Source organism: Callospermophilus lateralis, chromosome 4 (genome assembly GCF_048772815.1).
Source record: "Callospermophilus lateralis isolate mCalLat2 chromosome 4, mCalLat2.hap1, whole genome shotgun sequence".
In the NCBI taxonomy this organism is placed as follows: domain Eukaryota; kingdom Metazoa; phylum Chordata; class Mammalia; order Rodentia; family Sciuridae; genus Callospermophilus; species Callospermophilus lateralis.
The window spans coordinates 97,368,821-97,376,264 of NC_135308.1; the positions used below are offsets into that span (position 1 = coordinate 97,368,821).

Here is a 7,444-nt window from a genome sequence, read left to right on the forward strand (position 1 = left end):
AGAAAGCTGCGCTCCTAGAGAGCTGGAGTGCTGTCTGCTATTCCCACAGGTTTTGGGAGAGACAGTCCCGGAATTACAAGCTTGTTTTTATTTGATTTAAATTGGAGTTGGTGGTTATTTCTTTGTGTCATGGTTTAACACCACTCGTGAAAGCAACCATAGTTGCAACCAATGTCAGAACTTCCCAAGAAAATCAGTGCCAACCACTGATTCAGGAACTTTTTTTTTTTTTTTGGAGTGGGATAAAAAAAAAAAAAAAAAAAAACTCACCTCAGAGACAAATATGAATACAGGGAAACATTTTTACTAGTAGTTCAAGAAAATCAGACTTATAGTAGTAGTGGCTCATTAAAACGAAATGAGGAGTTTATAGCTCAGCTATGTCAGCTAACAATGTAAATGGGATAAGAGGGACGCCATGTTCAGACAAAGGGAAAGGAGGAGAAGTGCTTAAAGCAGCGGAGTGAGATTGGACCCAGCCTCCTCCATTCCTCTGGCCTCGGTGGAGCCTGCCCAGCGGGGCAGTGGGGATTGGGATGGGGGGGAGTGACTGGGCGGTGCCAGAGCAGGAGACTTGCCCTTTCCAGCCACAGAAGCATTGTGACATTACTTCTCCTATCAGCTTAGCAGCCCCCAAGAAGACTGACTACATTCTTACACAGAAACTAATTGAGACTCTGAAACCCTTTTGAGTTTTTGAAAAGGAAGAGGAGCTGCAGCATGGACTTTAATTTTAGAAAAATTAAATAACTTGGTGAAAGAGTGGATAGGAGAAATCAGTGAAGGCAAGAATCTTCCACAATCTGTAATTGAAAATGCTGGAGGAAAATTTTTTAGATTTGAATCTACGTTACAGATTAGGAATGCATACAAAAGGTGTGGATATTGAGGCATTGTGTGTTGCACCAAGACATGTTGATCGAAGTGACTTTTTCATTTTGTTCTATAAATTGAAATTATAAGAAAAAGTTAAAGATTTAAGAGCTGTTGAAGAGGCGTTTGTATTAGTTATCACACTCTGGGATAGAGGTTGATATTTTGTTATTGCAGAAGATTTGGACCTATACAAGATGACAATCTGCTTAAAAATTTAGATATACGATGCGTAAGAAGTCTTAATGGTTGCAGAGTAAGAGATGAAATTTTACACCTAGTACCAAACATTGACAACTTCACGTTAAATCTGAGAGCTCTGTGGGCCAAATGCCACAACATCTATTCCAATATATTCGGTTTCCTTGGTGGCGGTGTTCGTGCTAAGTAGCAAGAACTCGCCAGCTTTATCCAAATGCAATAGCATCAACTCTTGTACTGTCCTGGGAAGACCACTCAGAAAACACACCAAGTCTGAATTTGAAATAATTTGAAGGATTTTTATTTTACCTATTTTGCCAATTATACCTGGTCAGGGGCTGAGTCTAACAGAGTCCAAGTGGGCTCTCTGAAAGACTTCACCCTCCTCTGAGGGAAATCTGCTATTTAAGGAGGAAAACCACATCCTTTAAAATTTTTCAGTTAGCAAGCAAGCAAGTTACAGAAGCAAAAAAGCTGTTAGCAGAACAACCTAATGAACTGCATCTTGGGTTCGAGCAGGTGCTAGACAACTGTTGGTTGGGGGACTTCAAAGTTATATGGGTTACCAAGTCTTGGGTTACCAAGACTTCCATATTCTGGGTTGAGTACATTTTGTGGAATACAAAGTACAGAAAACAATATATATATTTTTTAATTTAGCAGAAAACAGCTTTCATTTTGTTTTCTCAGAAATGAGTCCTACAACTGTCTCTTCACAGGAGCAATAACTGAAAAACTAAGGTGGAGTCTAGAATAGCTGACACCGGGTCCCTATGACCTACCTGTTTGCTCCTATAGCCATAGTGACTCCATTCTTGCTGATCAGGTAGTTTTACCATAACAATTGCTTTATACAACCAGTATTAGTAACTTATTGATTATATTGATCAGTTCGCACCACAACGGTACATACATTTTTCTTGATATTTTCTAAATGGCATGTGTTTAGATTGTTATGGACTGATTTGAAAATTAGCTCAGACTTACCCCATTTTGTTCAGACACCTCACTCACCCTGTGTGAAACTGGCCCCTTTCCACATGAGCCCACTGGCATTGAAGGATAACACCTCCACCCCCACCTACTTGCTTGCACCCTGACCACAATATCCTTGCTCTATGGAACTAATGCAAATTTTTCTCTGAAAATGTAATTTCTGAGAGTGTGATTTTTTTTCATAGCCTGGTACTTTTCCACTTGTATGAAATGTATATTGTAAATATGATTATTTCTCCTGCCTCTCACTTCTTTGTGGTTGTAAGACTTATAAGCTTGGTCTTACCCCCAATCAAGGTTGAGGGTTGCAGAACTGCTTGGTCTCTGTGCTCTTGACCCCAGCTGGCAATAAAGCCTTTGTCTTCACTTCAAACAGACCCGGAGTTTTATTTGGGAATTTGGAAATAGTGCCTTAACAAGATTATATTGAAATAAAATTGATTGTAGACACTGGAGTTTAGTCTTATTTCTATTACAGTTCTACAGCTGGTTTCAGATTCAAATTCTAGTTTGTGAAATAGCCATTTAGGTAGCCTTGGAGATCACAATGAATATTATGGCAAATTAAACTTCATTTCTTTTCCTAGCTTTACCAGGATAGTAAGTCAGATTCTATTTATACTTAATTTGCATAATCCTACCTTCCTAATAAACTGAATTTCAGCTGTAGCTTTTGCTAGAATCTACTTTATTAATAGGTTGACGTGTATGTTACTTTTGGATAAAACTTATATACACCACTTCTTTCACTTTTTAAATAGTTTTAAATCCATGTGCCATTAATTTTTTTTTTTAGCTTTCAACTGTTCATTTATCTTTAATAAAATATTAAAGACATCAATTTTATAAAAAACTTTTAAAAAATAATGTTACATATATTGTACAAATTAACATTATATATTAATGAATAAGTGCTTGGAAAAAAGCAATTTCTGGACCCAGTCATTAATAATGGGAGATAATATTTTTTAAGTTCCTCATTTTAAGATGTTCACATTTGTCAACCATGGTTTCATTTAAGAAAAGGAAGTTATTGCCATTTCAGAATAGTTGCTTTGGTCCCAGAGGTGAGGGTTGTCAATTTTAATCAGATTTCCTTCAGAGATTTAAAACTTCCCAGTTTCTTCCAACTCATATCCATCCTACATCTGCAAAAGACATTATTGTTTTCTAGTAATTTTATAAAAATCAGAGTTTGAGGAGCCAATTTAAAATTTAGAACCATGCCTCACTTTCTAATACACATTATGCTATATTGGGATTTGATAGCACATTTTAATTACATGTAATAAGGTATGATAAGATTAAAGACTGTCAGAATGTCTTTTAAGACTAAACATATATAAATGTTTTCAAGAAGCTAACTTTAATATTAAGGAAGGGTGCAGATGTTTTCCATTTTTAAATATCTTCCATAAGGACTGATGTGCTAATTTTTCTAAATATTGTGTTCTGGAAACACTGTGTTCACACCACAGACTTTTATTGCACTTATTCATGTTACAACTTTTAAGTCATGAGATGGAGAAAATTTTTTATAATTATTTTATTTTTATAATTATTCATTGTCTATATTCAGAAGTAGCGTTTTTTCCCATTTTTCTTTGGATGGAACTAGTATGAAGACAGAATTTTTGTCTTTTAAGAGGGTTTATCCTGTTCAAGGTTTAGATGAAAGCATCAAATATCTTGGTGGTGGTTTTTTATTTACATGGTGCTTTATCTGTTCTTTTTGGAGAGAAACTATATGACTTCAATTTGAAAAAGCTACCAAATGGTTTAATTTTATAGTTACAGAATTATTTCAATTAGTCTTACCATCAACGAAAAGAGATGAAATGTTGTATATACCAAAATGGATGAAGAAGGATCACATTCACAAATGCTGTATGTTTAAGAAAGTACCTTTAGATGGTAATATCCAATAGTCTTATCAAGGGCTACAATCTTTTTAAACAGGAAATGGCCAAATCCAGTGCTATTGAGGCAGCCTGAAGAATACAGTCTTAATTTGTATGTGTGGGACTCAAGAGTTACTGTATTATTTTTTTCCTCTACAAGTTCACACTGTACAATTACAGGTAAGTCACCTGCATAAACTTCAGAGAGACCTCCCCGCATTTTATGTATGAATGGTTATGTTCATGTTACACTTTCTTCTAGATAATCTCATCTATAATTGTCCTCTGTTGTGAGAAGCATAATGATGTACCCTGTGAACTACATTTAATTGTACATAGTTTTTAATACAAATTTCACTAACAATTTATTCTATATAGAACTACCTTGTAAGCAAAGTTTTGTGTGTATCTGTGCTTAATAAATAATACAAGGATAATAACAATCCATTTTTTTCATTTGACCTAAATATTTAGTTAAAATGAGGTTACTGTAGGAAAGCTATTGCTTAATGTTTACATGTGGTAGAGAACTTCTAAGCATTGTCACTCTAATTATGAAAATGTAATTGAAAAAACTGTTTTAGATATTTCAGATTATAAAAACATGTGTGGGCTGAAGAAAGCTTTCATTTTGTTTGGGAAATTATGACATTATTGCTTACACATTTTGAATGTTGATAACATGAACTTTATAAGAAATTTAGGATGAATACAACTCTAGATTTATGAAATTTTATTTTTCTGAATTAATTTGCTATCTTACTATTATATCAAAAATTTGTTTTTAATAAGTTCTGTTGAATTACATGAAGCTGTGTATTTTCAAATTTTTCAAACTTCAAGGAATTTAATTTTGGAGGACAGAAATTTACAGTTTCCTTTGTGGAAATATGCCACTTACCATTATGTAGAATAGCAGTTATTAAATCATTTCAATATCTTTTAAAATGATATGAACAAGAACATTGTAGTTTCACTGTGTTAACAAGCCTTAAACTTATAATTTAAGGGTATATTAAAAACTTGTTTCCAGGACTGGGGTTGTGGCTCAGAGGTAGAGCACTTGCCTAGCATGCGTGAGGCACTGGGTTCGATCCTCAGCACCACATAAGAATAAAATAAAGATATTGTGTCCACCTGTAACTCAAAAATAAATAAAAGAAAAAAACTTGTTTCTGTCTTGTTTAAAATTAGTTTTGTACAGAACTTAGAGTATGACATTTCATGAAAGTGTAATTGTGTGCATAGCCCCATTTCTGTTGTTGAATAAAGAAAAACTAAGTATAAAATCAACCAATCAATCGGATAAGAACAAGTTGTTGTCGGGCACAGTGGCTCATGCCTGTAATCCCAATGGCTTGGGAGGCTGAGGCAGGAGGATCACAAGTTCAAAGCCAGCCTCAGCAAAAGCGAGGTGTTAAGCAACTCAGTGAGACCCTGTCTCTAAATAAAATACAAAATAGGACTGGGGATGTGGCTCAGTGATCTAGTGCCCCTGAGTTCAATCCTTGGTACAAAAAAAAAAAAAAAAAAAAAAATAGAAAAACAAACAAGATCTTCCTGTCTTTTGGTAAGTAAGAAAAACAGGATGTTCCTGTTTTCGTGGCTTATCTCTGGAGGCAAAAGTTTTAGGATTTCCTGTTAGTCAAGGCCCTTAGCAGGTTCCTATTATTCATGGTTTATCTTGGAATGCAAGATTATTAGAAATGGAAGTCCTTCCGGGTGTGTGGTAAGTGATTTGTGGCTCCTTTTTGCTTGCTGAGCCTGCTTTACTGTAGTTTCCTCTAGCTCAGAACCTGCTCCATTTTCTACTATTCATGTCATTAGAGCTTGTTGCTCTGGGTAAGTTATTTAAGAATAATGAGATTACTTTTGTTACATCATGTTATTAACTCATAGTATAATATATACGAACATGTAAAATAAATAATAATTGCAAACATATAAATGATTAAGTATGTCTCCTATAAATGTACTTGTGCATCCACACAAACAGAATGGAGACAAGCCAGATGAATATCCTAACATGTACAGGCTATTTCCAAATACAAGAAAATACACATGCTCTTTTTACTTAGTTTCTTTTAATATCTCATGTGATATCATACTCCAAATTAAAAACAATAGTGGCCATGCTTGTGGATTCTTTTTTTTGAGGGGGAGCATGTTGGGGCAGGGTACCAGGAATCGAATCACTGAGTCACATACCCAGTCCTATTTTGTATTTTATTTAGAGACAGGGTCTCACTGAGTTGCTTAGTGCCTCATTTTCGCTGAGGCTGGCTTTGAACTTGCGATCCTCCTGCCTCAGCTTAACAGTGTTAAAATTTTCTATTGGCTTAAAATGCTTGATTAAATTCATTTCTAGGCTATAGACCTGAATCTTACATTTTTAGGAGTTTGAGGCATAAAATGTATGACTAAGGATCCAAGCAGGAAAACGATGGGCAAATGCCCATCGGCATAAGCAGGGAGATATTAATAAAGGGACTGGTATAGATATAGGCAGGGTTTAGGGCTGTACCTCAGTGATAAAGCATTTGAAGAGCACGTGGGATGCCCTGGGTTTGAATCCCAGCACTGGGGAGGGGGAATAGGGTTAGAAGAGTAAGGGTGGTTTAGTACCCTAAGGCCAGCAAGTACAGGAAACCCTTACTTTTCCTAATTCTGAGAAGGCAAAGAGAGAGAACAGTTACCGAACCTTGAGAGAGCAGCCACAGGTGTAACCACGTAATGGGAGTTGTGGCCTTTGGATTAGTGAAGGTACCTAGTTAGCCTATGAAAACTCAACAGAGAATGAGCTGGAAGAATACTCTAACCCCATTCTCCATTCCCCTTTCTATCTCTTGTGGATGCTTCTCATTGCTTCAGCCCCCCTAGAAGTTGAGATTGATGGATCCCAGTTTGTTCAGTCCATAAAGATCAGCTTCTCAATGTCCAGAGTAGACTGGAGCCAGGGAATGGAAAATATTCAACTCATAACAAATCTCTGACTTTTTTTCTCTTTAGTGCTGGGGGTTGAACCCTGGCCTGTGCACATGCTAAGCATGTGCTCTACCACCAAGCTACACCTCCAGCCCCCAGATCACTGATTTTTTTTTTTTTTTAAAGAGAGAGTGAGAGAGGGAGAGAGAGAGAGAGAATTTTTAATATTTATTTTTTTTAGTTATCGGCGGACACAACATCTTTGTTTGTATGTGGTGTTGAGGATCGAACCTAGGCCGCACGCATGCTAGGCGAGTGCGCTACCGCTTGAGCCACATCCCCAGCCCCACTGATTTTTTAATAGTAATTAAATATCAGAAACATTTTGAAAATTAGAAAGAATGGCTTAGTATAAGCCAAAATAAAATTATTTTAAATTCTTAACAGTGAAATGGTGACAATTTTGGTCTTTCATTAGGATGCTGAGAGCTTAAGTCATCTTTTCTAGTTAGCTTCACTTTTTAGTTCTGTTTTTTTAAAGTTATATA

The 7,444-nt window shown here is 35.9% G+C and overlaps 1 pseudogene; it reads left to right on the plus strand.

The window, feature by feature from the left end:
- Nucleotides 1–536: 536 nt before the first annotated feature.
- Nucleotides 537–6,375, plus strand: LOC143398410 (poly(A) polymerase alpha-like; annotated as a pseudogene).
- The last annotated feature ends 1,069 nt before the right edge of the window (nt 6,376–7,444 follow it).